Here is a 17253-nt window from a genome sequence, read left to right as displayed (position 1 = left end):
CCGTTTTTTGCTTTTGACAGGACCATGATGTGAGGCCCCCCATTAATTTAAAACAGCAGCCAGGGGTGGAGTATCTGTCTCCCAATTCACTCCCCCAGTCCGCATCGCTATATCCCTCTAGTTTTGCATTATCATGTCTATGGTATTTTAACTCATAGTTTGAGGTTCCTCTTAGGTATCGGAATATCCTCTTTACATCTTTCCAGTGCTTTTCCTTTGGGTATCTGCAATATCTGCTCACTGCATTGGTGGCAAAAGCAATGTCGGGTCGTGACGTTTGAGACAAATATAACAGACTCCCTACTGCTTCTAAATAAGGAACATTCTTGTCACATTCCACATCAGTCTCATTTACACTTAACTTCATTCCTACTTCCATTGGAGTACTTATGGGTTTGCAATCACTCATGCCAAATTTCTTTAATATTTTTTCCGTGTATGATGATTGACTTATGCTCAATTCTTGTCTTTCTTCATCCTTAGTAATCTGCATACCTAAATAACGTTTGACTTCTCCCACATCATGCACCTTAAACTTGGTTTGCAGCTGTTCCTTGAAAATTCTCATTTGGCCTTCACTTTCAGTCAGGATAAAGAAATCGTCCACCCATATCGCCATTATTATTATTTCTTCTTTTCTCCCTTTATAGTAAATGCTGGAATCTGCCTTGGATTGCTTCATATTCATATTTATTAGAGTTTCATGTAGACATCGATTCCAGCAACGTCCACTTTGTTTAAGTCCATAAATACTTTTTCTCAAACGCCAAATCTTTTTACTTTCTGATCTGGTTTTTATGGCTTCCCTTGGTGGAATGACATATATCTCCTCCTCCAATTTCCCATTTAAATATGCCGTTTTAACATCCATATGACGAATTATTAAATTTCGTTTTACTGCCAAGGCTAAAAGATATCTCAATAATGCATACTTGACTACAGGTGAAAAAGTTTCTTCGTAATCTACCCTTTTTTTGTGAATATCCTTTTACCACAAGTCTTGCTTTGTATTTTGGTGATGAGCTTTCAGGGTTCTTCAAATTGAATACCCATCTTGCCTGTAGTGGTTTCTTATCTCCTGGCATATCTACCCATTCAAAGGTTTCGTTCTGATATAAAGATTCTAATTCTCTCTTCATCGCTTCTTTCCATTCTTGAGAGTTTGGGCAACTCATTGCTTCTTCTGCTGTTCTTGGCTCATCATTAAAAGACTGTGCTGTATACATCTCAAAATATGGATATTCCTTCGGTTTTGGTACACGAGAAGAACGCCTTACATTGATTTCTTCATTTTTTTCATCCTCTAACTCGTTGTCATCATAAATTGTATCCATTTGTCCTTGGTTGTCGTCTTCCTCTTTTGCACTTTCTATTTCCTCACACAAGGTTTCACCTTCTGAACTAGGTGCAGTTGACTTAGTGGTTTTGCTCTCTTTTGAGTCCTTTCTATTTTCAAAGAATATTACATCTCTACTTGTGACAATCTTTTTAGTCAATGGATCCATCAATCGGTAGCCCTTTGAATTTTCACAATAACCTACAAAAATATACTTTTTAGTTTTCGGATCTCATTTTCCTCTTAGCTGTTTTGGAATATGTGCCATTGCAACACACCCAAAAACCCTTATATTGCTTAGATCAGGTTTCTTTCCTATCCACATCTCATTAGCGGTTCTATTCTTTAATGCTTTTGTAGGTGATCTATTGTTCAAATATACAGCTGTTGACACTGCCTCTGCCCAAAAATCTTTGGATAATTCAGCGTCAGTCATCATGCTCCTTGCTTTCTCAACAATGGTCCTATTAGCCCTCTCAGCAACCCCATTTTGAGATGGGCTGTACCTTATGGTAGTTTGATGCCTGATTCCCTTTTCTGCCAGAAGTTTCATCAATTTCTGGTTAATATATTCTCTCCCATTATCAGACCTGATGATCTTGATCTTCTTTCCCATCCACCTTTCAACCATATTGCAATATTCCTCAAAGATATCTCTCACTTGGTCTTTCGAACTAAGAAAATAAACATGAGTATATCGTGAGTAATCATCAATAAACGTAAGAAAATAATTACTCCCACCTATGGATTCACACTCCATTGGGCCACATACATCTGTGTGGATTAACTGTAAGACTTCTGTGGATTTACTCTTACTAGTCTTGAAGGGTAACCTTGCTTGTTTTCCCTTTATACATGCCTCACAAGGATCCTTGGACACACTAAAATTCTGTATTACCTTTACCATATTCTTTATTATAGACATACTCTTTCTATTTAGATGTCCAAGCCTCCGGTGCCATAAAAAACCTTCTGCTGAATATACTGAATCACTAACATTATTATGTTTACTGTCAATGGTATCCAACTTAAAAATACCCCTTTCGTTACTTGCTGTAGCTATAACTTCACCACTTTCACTGATTACTCTTGCACCCTGCATGTCAAAAGTGACTGTATTTCCTTTCTTGACAATTTCCCCTACAGACAGCAGGTTAGTTGCCACATTTTTCACATAATGAACATTGTGTGCTGTACCCATATCTGATTCACCATTTACACTTACATGTAGATCTAGTTTCCCAGCCAGGTAACACTGGAGCTTGTTGCCATCAACAGTAGATATTCCCATATGAGTCTTATCTTTGATGTTATAAAGAAGTGATTTATCTTTAACAATATGCACAGATGCACCTGAGTCTAAAATCCATTCCATATCACGATTACTCATCCCACCAAAAGAATAAAAACATGAGAGTGCCTTACCTTTGTTATTGGACCTTCTCTCTGGGCTATCAGTAACATACCTCTTTTGCTGAGTGTCTGATCTTGGGCTTACTTTTCTTTGCACTGAGACGCAATATGTCCCATCTTCTGACATTTATAGCACCTCACCGATTTCTTCTTTTTGTTTTTTGAGTAGAGAGCAGATGCACCTTCCTTCTCCAATGTACAACAGCTTGGAGCACTCTTTACGTCCTGCAGGATTTTCACCTTAACACTGTCGCCTCTGATTTGTATACCCGAGCTTTCAAGTCCCATAATCATAGGTGCATACCTTTTGGGCAGTACTGCCAACAGCAATGTTCCTATCCATTCGTCAGCGATCTCGAATCTGATGTTTCTCAGTCGGTTCGACGTGGTTGTTATTTTGTTAACGTATTCGTCTACACTCTTACATTTGTCCAGACGAGTGGTAATTAACTCGCGTAATAATCCTACTTTTCTCGTAAGACCACCATCCTCGAATGCACTTCGTAAATTGTCCCAGACTTCTTTCGTTGTAGCAGCTTTTCCAACGTGAACATAATTCACCGAATCAATCAGTAATATCAATTTTGATTTTGCTTTCCTATCCTTACTTGAACAATTCTGATCTGTGAATTTCATTGTCCCATCTACCACGTCCCATAGGTCGTCTAAACGTAAATACACTTCTACTGCGAACTTCCAGGTTGCATAGTTTTCGCGACCTATAAGTCTTTCAATCTGTGGAATTTGTGCCACACTCATTCTTAACGGTAACTTGCTTTTTATTGCCGTAAAGAACATCGAAAAATAATGCGGAAAAAAACTGCGATCGTCTTGTAAGGATAACTCGCACTTCACGTAAATTGGAACTTTTCCAATACTTTCTCCCTACCATTTTATTGATATACTTATTCCAAATGCACACTGGGCCCATAACCTATTGGAATTTGCGCAGCTCAATAAGTATTAAGGAGAAAAAAATGACATTTTACTAATAACTATATTTGCACATTCAAGAACAAACAAAATTAACAGCGAACACAACAGAATAATTAGCGCACACAAAGAGTGTTAGAGAATGTCAAAGAGGTCTATTTTACACAGTGCACTTTGCACCGTCACACACGAAATATATTGTCCACACAATTAAAACAGTTTACCAGTGAGGGTATTGGATGCATCATACAAATTTAAATACATGTCTCCTGACAGCATTTACCCTGCAATATTAAATCACGACTTATATATATATATATATATATATATATATATATATATATATATATATATATATATATATAGAAAACAGAACTACACTTAACAGGCACATAATAGGTTATTAAATACTTTCAGTTACAATATAGCCTCGAAGATTTAGTTCCATTTTAGCTACTTCCACATGTTATAGACATTTCACATTTCTTTCATAACTGATTTCAGTTGCTTATTAAAGAGTATTTTGACTGCTTCACCAGGTACACTCATCGTTGGTTTCACATTCATCTGTCTAGTGTAATAATTTTTTTATTAGGAGCCATAGTACTGCGATATTCAATTTATAAATGGAAACGTATTTTTCTTGCTGCAGTCTTTATTTGCCTATACTCCACTACAGTTTCGCCTTTTAAGGAATCTTCAGTGGATTTATTCTGGAACTGCACAGTTTTGCTTTTATACACGATACTGGTTGATCAGAAAATAGTATGCAACACAATTTTTACATTAATGAATTACTGCTTACAGTTGTACGTATTTCCAGCCGATATCTACGTCTCCTGTCATCTGATCACACTAAGTGAAGTGATTGTTCCCCTAACGTATAACGAGGGCAGAGAAAATCCAGATTTTTGGCTGGAAAACAAATTTGTTGGTGTATCTTTAATCCACAACAAATATATACTTATTTGTCTTAGAAGTTAGAAAGTCTTTTTCTTGCGGTATCTACGTATATTTATGTTTAGACGCGTTTTACATGAATACATATTTAGGTGTAATATTTGCTACTGTAGGGTCTTGTACCATGGGAAGCAAGGAGAGGATGTTGCTTGGTAGCTGGTGTCTTCTTTCTATAACACAACTGCACACATATTTTAACAAGGTTCTTTATTCATAAGAAGAAGGAGCTCTTTAACCTAGTTGTTGTGGTACAAGCTCTTCTGTTATAATCCACATTAGCCTCACTGTTGTTGAAGTACAAGTCCCACCATAAATGGTAATGTAAAATGGCAGACGCGAACCAGGATAGTGACTGAGCTAATAACTGAACTGACTGTGACTGACCGACTTGGTTGACCGTCTGTGACTGACTGGGCGCGGCGGCGATCTAAATACTGAAGGCCGAGAGGACTTTGGCGGCGCATTGCTTGCGAGTCTGTTTTTCCCCTCTCTTCTGATAAGTGCGCTTGATTCATCGCCTATTATCGATCTTCTTGCAAACTCTTTGCCGATCGGTGTGCTGGCGACAGCTTATGCCAGCAACACATAGTGCGTGTGTTGTCAAAATTCGGTGCTGGAACAAGACTGCGGCACACTCAGTGACAACGTCTTTTTAATGATAAGTGAGATGATAGATAATTCATCACTGTAACAGTATATGACAATAACTTCTGACCAAATAAAACACATATAGCACAGTAAAATGTGCCCAAACAGTCGCATCAATACATACACTATGTGATCAAAAGTATCCGGACACCTGGCGCCCTGCATCGGCAATGCTGGAATTCAGTATGGTGTTGGCCCACTCTTAGCCTTGATGAGAGCTTCTACTCTCGCAGTCATACGTTGAGTCAGGTATTGGAAGGTTTCTTGGGGAACGGCAGCCTATTCTTCATGGACTGCTCCACTGAGGGGAGGTATAGAAGTTGGTGGATGAGATCTGGCACAAAGCCGGCGTTCCAACACATCCCAAAAGCGTCTATAGGATTCACGTCAGGACTCTATGCAGGCCAGTCCATTACAGGGCTGTTATTGCCATGTAAGCACTCCGTCACAGGTCGTGCTTATGAACAGTTGCTTTATTGTGTTGAAAGATGCAGTTGCCATCCCAGAATTCATCTTCAACAGTGGGAAGCAAGAAGGTGCTTAAAGCATCAGTATAGGCCAGTGCTGTGATAGTGCCACGCAAAACAACAAGGAGTGCAAGCCCCCTCTTTGAAAAACATGACCACACCACTACACCACCGCCTCCAAAATTTACTGTTGGCACTACACACGCTGGCAGATAATGTTCACTGGGCATTCGCCATACCCACACCCTGCCATCGGATCGCCCCATTGTGTACCGTGATTTGTCACTCCACTCAACATTTTTTCACTGTTCAGTCGTCCAATGTTTATGCTCCTTACACCAAGCAACGTGTCATTTGGCATTTGCCCATTTGATGTGTGGCTTATGAGCAGCCGCTAGGCCATGAAATCCAAGTTTTCTCACCTCCTACTTAACTGTCATAGTACTAGCAGTGGATCCTGATGCAGTTTGGGATTCCTGTGTGATGGTCTGTATAGGTGTCTGCCTATAACACATCACGACCCTCTTCAACTGTCGGCAGTCTCTGTCAGTCAACAGACGTGGTCTGCCTGTACGCTTTTGTGCTGTATGTGTCCCTTCACGTTTCCATTTCACTATCACATTGGAAACAAAGGATCTAGGGATGCTGCGGAGTGTGGAAATCTCGCGTACAGACGTATGACACTGGTGACACCCAATCGCCTGACCACGTTCGAAGTCCGTGAGTTCTACAGAGAGCCCCATTCTGCTCTCTCATGATGTCTGATGACTACTGAGGTCGCTGATATGGTGGCAGCACAATGCACCTAATATGAAAATCGTATGTTTTTTGGGGTGCCCAGATACTTTTGACCAAATGGTCTACTGTACCCCTACCTGGTGATTGCACAGACGTGTACTCTTGAGTCCAAACCATCATAAAGGTGCCAAGTGATGTTCTGTGATAAACTGTCCTGAGCATCTTTTACCTTTTGTTGTAATCTGGCAATGGTTCTTCCAGGCTCTGGAGAATGAGTAAGTTATTGCAACTGACTAGAGATGAGGGCAGTTGATGCACATGACGAAGAGCACATTGCACCAAAGCACTCATACATTATCCTGCTGAAAAGGCACATCACCTTCCCGTCGAAGAAATGGTCTATGCCTGTGTAATGTATTGGGCACTGGTTACTTTATCTTGCAGAAACACCAGATATGACCACTAACTTAAGTGATTGCCTCTCTCCCACCACTACCATCAACTCTGGAATGAGACGTATGTGTCATAGGTGAATGCACTCTAGAATAGGCAGTTCATCAGGTGTACAGCAGAAGTATGTCCATCGCTTGCATGTAGACAGAACCTACTCTCTAATCACTGAAGACAACAGCTCCATTCCACTCTACAGTCAACACTTTAACGACACCAGAGTGCTGGTAGCCATGATTAGTGGTGTCATGGAGGCTGTGGTATGGTGGCCAAAGATGCATGTGATCTTAATCCTGCTGCAAGCTGATGGTTCCCAATTATCCCTGACGGCACAGCAGATGCAACATGAGCCCTGATTTCGATCCTTCATGATGTTCGGCCGGCCACCACTCTTCACTCAATGGGTCGACACTGACATTCATCTGTACTAAGTGAAAGTCCAGAACATGGCCTACAGACGTGGAAATGTTCCACAGCCCACTGATGAAAGCAGCGACGCATTACGAATACATTGTGCCCAACATGTGTAGCAATCTGTCCATCCATCTTCCTGCTGGCTGTAGCTGTTCAGCAAGAGTATGCCCTCTTTGGTGAGGTATGGTTGTACGCCAGAATGAATGTTTCAAACACTTTTCACCTCTAAACTCGACACAGTTATTGCATGCTTAGTCAGAACCCAGCGTCCTCAAATAGCCCTACCGAGCATCAAGAATCTCTAACACTACAGCCGCTCAGAATGCACATCTTATACGCTGTGTGTCTGAACACAGTTCTTGAGAGTGTCGGATTTTTTTTTCTGGCAGTGTATTATGCTGCACAAAGCCTTCCGTACATGACCATCTGTGCCATATTCTTTACAATTGCCTCACTGCTCTTTTATGAACTGCAAATATTCTGTTTTAATTTGGCAACATGTAGACTGCACTGAAGAGAATAGTTTGGGAAACATATGTCCACAGAACATTTTTCAGATAGCTTTGTCATAAACACACAGGCACGCTTGTCTAACACGTTTTTCAGAATATTGATTTAGTTCAATTATCAAAGCACTGACTAGTGTAGTGACATCGACGTTACACTGTTGCTAATTGGAAAAAAAAGTAGATCATCCACTTTCAAACTGTTAGACGTATCAGTGGACGTATTAACACAGCCCATGGATGCTTCTGTTACAGGTACTATTCTTGTAGTTGATGCAATGATAGCATACTCGTTCTGAAGTACTTGTGCAGCGTTCTCTGCCTCTTGAAATGTCCTGAAACAAGTTTTTAAGCCTACGGTCTAATAACGTCACCAGCATATTAACAGTCAATGTGTTAAATGATTTCACTCTTTCACTGACTAATCAAGGAATCCAGAACACTTTGTCCTTTATTACTTGTCAAGTTGCTTTACAAGTCCGAAAATTTTGCAGCGACACCTCATATAAGAGGTAAAATTAAAGAAGCAGTGATGTACAACTCCCCCGAGATTGTTGTTGCTGCTATTTCAAAAGGTTCAAAAAGATCTATTATATTTTGTACAGCTAGGTAATTTTCTGCTCTGAGGGCAGTGCTTTTGAACTTTCATTGTTCACAATGCCAAGCTCACTTCGTACTTCCAAAATTCTTTTGAGCATGTGGCATGAGCTGTTCCATCGAATCAGCACCTCTTGCATCAGTCTCGCTTCTTTTTTGTTTGCTCTTTTTTGAACGTTGCACAGTTCGTCATTGGCTAGTTTAGAGCTATGAAGGAAAGTCACAATAGCCTTTATTTTCAATAAAATTTTGGAAAACGTTTCTGCTTAGAAAAAATCTTCACTGTTACATCTACATCTACATCTACCTCCATACCCCGCAAGCCACCTGACGGAGGGTACCTTGAGTAGCTCTATCGACTCTCCCTTCTATTCCAGTCTCGTATTGTTCGTGGAAAGAAGGATTGTCGATATGCCTCTGTGTGGGCTCTAATCTCTCTGATTTTATCCTCATGGTCTCTTCGCGAGATACACATAGGAGAGAGCAATATACTGCTTGACTCCTCGGTGAATGTATGTTCTCGAAACTTCAGAAAAAGCCCGTACCGAGCTACTGAGCGTCTCGCTTGCAGAGTCTTCCAATGGAGTGTATCTATCATCTCCGTAACGCTTTCGCGATTACTGAATGATCCTGTAACGAAATGTGCTGCTCTCTGTCGGATCTTCTCTCTCTCTTCTATCAACCCTATCTGGTATGGATCCCACATCGGTGAGCAGTATTCCAGCAGTGGGCGAACAAGCGTACTGTAACCTACTTTCTTTGTTTTCGGACTGCAATTCCTTAGGATTCTTCCAAGGAATCTCAGTCTGGCATCTGCTTTACCGACGATTAATTTTTTATGGTCATTCTATTTTAAATCACTCCTAATGCCTACTCCCAGATAATTTATGGAATTAACTGCTTCCAGTTGCTGACCTGCTATATTGTAGCTAAATGATGAAAGATCTTTGTTTCTATGTATTCGCAGCACATTACACTTGGCTACACTGAGGTTCAATTGCTTTTCCCTGCACGATGCCTCAATTCGTTACAGATCCTCCTGCATTTCAGTACAACTTTCCATTGTTACAACCTCTCGATATACTACAGCATCATCCGCAAAAAGCCTCAGTGAACTTCCGATGTTATCCACAAGGCCACTTACATATACTGTGAACAGCAACGGTCCTACGACACTCCCCTGCGGCACAACGGAAATCACTCTTACTTCGGAAGACTTCTCTCCATTGAGAATGACGTGCTGCGTTCTGTCATCTAGGAACTCTTCAATCCAATCACACAATTGGTCTGATAGTCCATGTGCTCTTACTTTGTTCATTTAACGTCTGTGGGGAACTATATCAAACTCCTTGCGGAAATCAACAAACTCGGCATCTACCTGGGAACCCGTGTCTATGGATCTCTGAGTCTCGTGAACGAATAGCGCGAGCTCGGTTTCACATGATAGTTTTTTTCGAAACCCATGCTACAGCGTAGATTTCTAGTCTCCATAAAAGTCATTATACTCGAACATAATATGTGTCCCAAAATTCTACAACTGATTGACGTTAGAGATACAGGTCTATAGTTCTGCACATCTGTTCGACGTCCCTTCTTGGAAATGGGGATGACCTCTGCCTTTTTCCAATCTTTTGGAACGCTACGCTCTTCTAGTGACCTACGGTACACTGCTGCAAGAAGGGGGGCATGTTCCTTGGTGTACTATGTGTAAAATCGAACTGGTATCCCGTCAGGTCCAGCAGCCTTTCCTCTTTTGAGCGATTTTAATTGTTTGTCTATCCCTCTGTCATCTATTTCGGTATCTACCATTTGTCATCTGTGGGACAATCTAGAGAAGGAACTATGATGCGGTCTTTCTCTGTGAAACAGCTTTGGAAAAAGACATTTAGTACTTCGGCCTTTAGTCTGTCATCCTCTGTTTCAGTACCATTTTGGTCACAGAGTGTCTGGACATTTTGTTTTGATCTTCCTACCTCTTCGAAGTAAGGATTTTCTGCCAAGTCAGTACATAGAACTCTACATTTAAGTTGATGCAGTGGGCAAAACAGGGTGAATGTCGAATCCTTAAAATTTAGACAGATTTTTCGTAATTGCAGTGTTGTCTGTAACCACTACTATTGTCTTATCACGGGTATTGTATTCTAGTAAGATTTGATCTGAAAATATGTAATGTTAATGTAACCTGCAGGTATGTCCGAAATTTTGCATAATATTGTCAAAAAATTTCTTTCTTTAGCGTCTTGTTATCTGAAAAATTACTTTCATACGTAAAAAATAATTCACATAAAAATTTGGCCAATATATTATTTGTCGATGTTACATCGAGCTTCAGAGTCTTAGAAGCATGGGGAAAACAGGAAGAGCAAGAGGAAGAAGAAGGTGGTCGTAAGGAATAGGGATGTGACAGGGGAAATGTTCACCGTTCAGCTACGCAATGTTGCTACCTTAGGTGTGCATGCTTGCTCATGAAGTGCAGCAGTTATGGTATAAACTGGACATTGGAATAACAAGGCTGAAACTGGGTTGAAGAGATCAAGGGTGGCTCCTTCACTCATGTTTTTTCTCTGTTGAGTTGACACTCAGTACGAAACAAAAGGGCCATCACTCTACTGCAGTGCTACAGCCACTACATCACAGAGATCGGTAGCACTTGTGATCTTAGTGCAGTTGACATAAAGCATGTAGCTTGTAGAAGTTTTGTTGGGTGTTTTGCCTTTCGTCGGGGGGAAACACACGGAGCGGTATAAAGAGCACGGTATTAATGAAGGATATGGTAAGGTGCAGCGAGAGACCGATGTATTCCTATAATATACCCGCGTTGCTCGAATTATACACTTGACAGAACCTGAGAGATAGCGTTTCGTCAGCTTCACTGCAGTGGCGATACGACAGCTTCCATTACTCAATAGCTCAGAGTTTACCATTACCACTGGTAAGTTTCGATTCGTTAGTAAGGCTTATATTTACAACTTGCTATGGTTAGTCTTTTATGGCAAATATATGTGTTAATTTTTGATGCCATTTTATAAGCACCGAAAGTTTTAATTCTTTCCAATTCGCTGACATAAGGGAAACACTTCCACATAAATCGCCACAAAAGCAAGTTGTTTATATACTCAGAAGACAGCAACATTGTAATTGTAATGCCACTGCAGCTGATTTTTCTATGCTATATTAACTTTGGTTCAGATCGTGTTGGGGTTACCATTCATTTCTCACTTGTTAGTCTGCTATTGCACGAACTCTCAAGAGAAAACTATGGGCGTGGAAGTAACAATATTTTGAGAAAGCGCATTACAGAGACATCTATGTTCAAATGTGTTGTTTATTTGTAGTAATGAATAAGAAAACATACTAAGCCTGTTGTAACACAATTACTCAATGATCTGTTGCAGCTGGCAGTGTCTAAACAGAACACAAATACACGATAACGTCAGATTTCTATCGACAAGATTGGCGAGTGTAGTGGGGGCGGGAAGGGGACGGGTGAAACTGCCAAGAAATATCTTACAAGTTACGCCGACTTGACTTATACCGACATGTACCGATCACAAGAACGAAACGAAACTCAGCATGGCATTGACAAGTTAAAGGAGGAAACGTTTTTAAAAAATGTTAGTTGCATGTGCATAGATTATGCATTGTGTGGCCTGCAGTTTTTGTCACTTTTAATATGGGTGAAACTAATTTTTCGTTTATTATAGAGTGGCAAGCCATGGCAGTATGAGTTATATGTGTCGCTTTTCCACATGTCTGTTATAACACTAAAAAATTACATTTTGTAAGGGCTTACTCCGATTTATTTTTTATCGCTTCTTATAGTTTTGAGATCGGTAAACATTTAAGTGTGGTTTTTATCCGCTGTCTAAGGCACAAACAATTTTTTTCAAGCATTGATGGTCGGAAGTTGTGTATGGCAGAATGTAGATAGCAGTCATTTGTGCATAAAGAGAACCAAGTTCTTTTTTTTTACATTTGAACTGGCATCGTACAACTGTCTTGTGTTAAAATAATTGGTTGTAGAGGTTTTCGATGTTTTTGGTTGCACCTCTTGCACTTAATCTAGCTCACAACTCGATCCCTTCCCTTTCGCTTCTATTGCTAATTCATGGTTCCTAGTTTTCACCATGATTTCTTTTTAGTGGTCTCTTAAATTAGTCCTATTCGCTGATCATGTTTATTATCTCAAATGCAGATGGTACACTTTACAAACTGACTGTTATCCCTCGCTTTCTTGAAAAAATTCCACATGGATTATTGATTTTTACGGTTCATTTTCAGAACAATAAGACGCAGCTCTTACATAAACAAAAGCGCGGAATTTCCTCAGCCAACAGAGACTGTCGCTGGCACGCAAAAAGTACTGATCGCTTCATGTCGGCACCATTCGGAAAACTTCTTCGCTACTGTGCTCTTTGTCTCACTGCCTCCGACAGAGGTTGAACAGTTGTGGCACTATAGTTGCATGATCAATAATAATAATGTGTGGCGTTTAAATAACGAAGTGAGTGACGAAGAAGCGATTGTTGGCATATTGTGGTCGCCCCCTATGGTACCTCGTAGAGCGAGAAGCTTAAGGGATAGAATTCTTTCTCGTGACGTTCGAAAAATTATTCATCAGGTTGCAGAAAGATGTAAACACGAAAAATGAAAAAAAATGGTGAGCTTATTCACCTGCTGCACAAATTTCAAACAAGGGGTTTCAGCATTAACGAGCAAGAGCTTAAGAAATATATACAGGATTTGGAGCTTTGCAAAAACAGCTGTGGACATTCAGTCAACTCTTGGCAAGAAGTGATTAGTTTTGTCTCACATCCACTAAAACATTCACATTTCGCCCAAATTACTTATGAATACGCCCTACAATGCTGTGAAAGCATATAGCATGTAAATACAGCTGTATATTTTAATGTTTGTGTCCAGCCATCACTTTACGTATTAATATGTACAACTGAAAACACTTGTAAGTGCATTGAGGACTCAGAAACAGAAGAGGGCAGTAGCAGGTGTGTTTACTTGATAACGACAATAATTGTATTTATTTTAAAATGCATTACACGTTACAATCAGAAACACTTAAAAAATCTTTAAAGTGTCATATTTTCCTCTACTAACTGCGTTGTATTACAACAGCATTATTTACATTTGTATTCCATTTTACAAGTAAGTAAGCCCACACATTTGAAGATGAAAATCAGTATAACGCACATTCACAATTACGTGTTATTTAGCTGTGTAGTTTTCGCCATAAGCATCTGATCGGTATGAGACACACGACCATGAGTTGTCATCATTGGAAGACAAACAAGAAAATTAAAATTCCCTTTTTCACGAACCCCTCTCCCACAGCGAACAATCCATTAACAACATAGCTTATAAACAACTTAGACTGGCTTAGGCGCCACCGTATTTGTTGTTGATTAAATAGCACCATACAGTCTACATTTCCTCTGCACTCCAAACGCCATGGAGGTAATAGGAACCAACAATTTTTCAGGCGCCAATTACATTATAAAAGATAGGACTAACGATAGTTAAACCAGACTACCGATAGCGCATATACTATCGATTAATCGATAGTCTGACGATGTAAGTAACACTGTCGAATGTTAAGATCATGCCCACTAGGATATTATGAAGGTATTCGTTACTCATTAGCTTGTTGTCGAAATGAACGGATAGGATTTTCGCAGACATAGGTAATTCATCTTTGGTCGCAAGTCCCCGTGGGATGGAAAGAAATGAATTAAATGTTATCAAGGCAACAGAAGAGTGGAAATTTGATTATTCTTTTTCTTGTGCCGCGGTATCTTTGTACACGTATGTTTGCGACAGGACCAAATGTGCATTTAAATGCATGCTTGTAGAATGTATTTAATGCGGAACTCTTAAAACTTGCCCACAAAAAGTCCAGGTCTAGTTTAGCAGGGGATACAACCCGTCGGCTTTGACCAATGGCTTCGGAATTGGCCAGAAATCATGTATTATAAAGATGAAAGAGCTGAGAAGAATGTTCAGAAACAAAGGAATGCAAGACAGAAAGACTGTACTTCACATATATAAGGGCTAGTAGTATTTTCACGTTAATGATATCGCGTGTTTGTATCTTAGTATTTCTCCGCAAAATACAATGGAAATACATGAATGAAATATATTACTAGCAAAGAAGACATCAAGTTACATGTACGTCAGTTGTATGTCGAAACTCTTTCGAACTGTATTGCTTAAGTGCAGTACGGGATACAAATTTAGCGTATGTCGATTTCTTAATTTCAACTAGCATTGCTGTCCTGTTGTTCACTTGAACTATGTATCCCCTGCTTCACTAACCATAAATGAAAAACCCGATACAAATTAAAAGCTCATCCGAAGTGTGTTGCTTAAGTACAGTACGGAATACGAGTTTGTCATAAGTCGATTTCCTCGTTTTCACCAGCATTACTGTCCTGTTCTTCACTTGAACGATGTATCCTCCTCTTCAGTAAACCCTAAGTGGAATACAGGATACAAATTGTAGATGTGTTGTTTATTTAGTCTATTACTAACAGTCTTTTCTTATGTACATATCAGTACCACTGATGACAGAAGGACCTACGTATGTAATATATGTATACCAGACTTCCGTTGACCTCTATATATGTACACTGGTGACGAAACGGTGGAAATAGACGTACGCTACATTCGCAACTGTACCTCAATTGTACTACACGGAGACAAGAAGACGACACATGTACAATTTGTATCCCGTACTTCACTTTGGGGTACAGTTTCCTTGTTGCCTTGGAAGCTAATGGTATCCCATTCGTTACTTGAGCTATATAGCTATACGCAACATTTGTATCTTGCTCGCCAATTGACATATATAGTGTCAGTTAAAGGCGAAGTGAAGGATGGGATACAAATTTTCGTTGTGTCGTCAGTGTTAATGCGAAGTGAAGGACATGATAGAAATTTTAGTTGTGCCGGGGGTTTAGCCTGTAATATAGCAAGTACACATTCGAAAATGTCGTACTGATACTAGTGCTGGGAAACGAAAGAAGATCGACAGCTGAGAAATTTCTATTACGTACTTTACAACACGAAAATACACATATTGGTGGAATAAAACAGTGAAATATGTCAAAATAGTGAAATACAGTGAAAGAAGCAAATGGAAAAGTGAACTTACCACACGGAAATATCGAGGAATAACCGAAGCTCACCTAGACAGACAGTAACGAAAGTTCCATACCCACAAACAAACAAATCCATTCCTATAAACGAAAATAAGACACTAAAAATTTTTCTACAATAACAAACTAATACTCCAAATTACCTCAATATCATTACGAATAATTATTTTAATGTACAATGATAGCGCTTATCCGGGACACAGAACTGTTTTATTATCTATGCCTCGAAGTGAAGACATTACTATCTCTGACTAATGCATGACGATTGACGTTATTGGTCAAAGCCGACAGAAAAGACAGAATCACTAGACCAGAAGTGCTACGCTTGTGACCGGCTTGTCGATAATTTACGTCTTGTAAGCGTGTGTGGTCGGATGTGCTCGATAAAATTCAAAACAAAATTGTGATACTTAAATGTCTACTGGCAATTTATAGTTACGGCAGTTACATGAATTGGTAAGACTCGTGAATGATTTGTCATAACACACTAATTTGTGTTAAAATGTTCAGTTTACTTGGTGTATGTGGTAATGAAGATTCTAGTGCCTCATCTTATGTCAACAGTTCCTGTGAACACGACCCTATTCCAGGAAGTGAACATTGGTGAACGTTAATTATTAGCCCATTTGTCGCTTCCTCGTGTTGCCGGGAAGGAAGACCCACTGGTTGATTTCGCTCCTGTTTATAAGGTGAGAACGCGTCCCTTTTCATTCGTTATTTTTTTCAACGTGTTCCCTAGCTCCCATCGAAAATGAGTTCCATCAGGGATGCAGAATGGACGAGATATATGGAACAAAAGCATGAGAAACCTAGAAACTGTCTGTATACAGTATTAACAGTAAGCTGACATAATATTTGAATGCTGTTCACACATATGACATCAAAACTTAGTCGAGTAAATTAGAAAGTGACTAGTGCCTCTATACCAGTACTGTGAGCAAATCAGCAAATTCCTTAAGCTTATCAAGTAGTTCACTGCATATTTCATATTGCTAGTTTAATATTTGCGTGACAACACAGGAAGATAATCGTTGGCTTACAAATTTAGTTATCAAGTCACAATTTTGCAGTAGGGCAATTCCATAGTTACGGGTGTTACATGTACACACCTTAAAATCAGGAAAAATAATGTAAGGAATAATATTTATTGAATTTAATACTGAAAACTTTTAAGGCTTACATTATATTTCATGTGACAAATGTTGATACTGGAATTGTTTTATTATTCTCCTGGTTATTAATCAAAAAAGTAGTGTTACGGGTGTTACCAAAAGTAGACCTGGCCCCTGTTATGAGTTAGGGAACTCTCTAATTTCTGCAAACTTGATGAAGCTTTTATTCTTGTAAAACAACTGTTAAGAGGTATTGCCCCAAATTTTATTTTGAAATATAAATTTTTATTTTTTTGGACATCATAACTCAGTATATATATATTTTTTTCTGTTACGGGTGTTACATTAAATGTTACGGGTGTTACATAGATGCATCAGATTTGATTCTTGAGGAATAAATCTACCTCTTACAATTGCATCAAAGTAAAAGAAGTACTGTAGTTTATTTGGAATAAAAGTATGTACTTAAGAAAACATATTTGAAGGATAAAGCTATTTATCACACAA

General features: G+C 39.3%; 1 long non-coding RNA gene across 1 annotated transcript in view; it reads left to right on the top strand.

Moving 5' to 3' along the window:
- Positions 1-15892: 15892 nt before the first annotated feature.
- Positions 15893-17253, top strand: part of LOC124553700 — a 29260-nt gene continuing 27899 nt past the window's right edge. The window contains exons 1-2 of the long non-coding RNA XR_006968110.1: positions 15893-16090; positions 16199-16323. This is a non-coding gene — a long non-coding RNA (uncharacterized LOC124553700). The remainder of the gene's footprint in view (positions 16091-16198; positions 16324-17253) is intronic.

Source organism: Schistocerca americana, chromosome 11 (genome assembly GCF_021461395.2).
Source record: "Schistocerca americana isolate TAMUIC-IGC-003095 chromosome 11, iqSchAmer2.1, whole genome shotgun sequence".
In the NCBI taxonomy this organism is placed as follows: Eukaryota; Metazoa; Arthropoda; class Insecta; order Orthoptera; family Acrididae; genus Schistocerca; species Schistocerca americana.
This window is presented reverse-complemented; position numbering and strand designations above follow the sequence as displayed.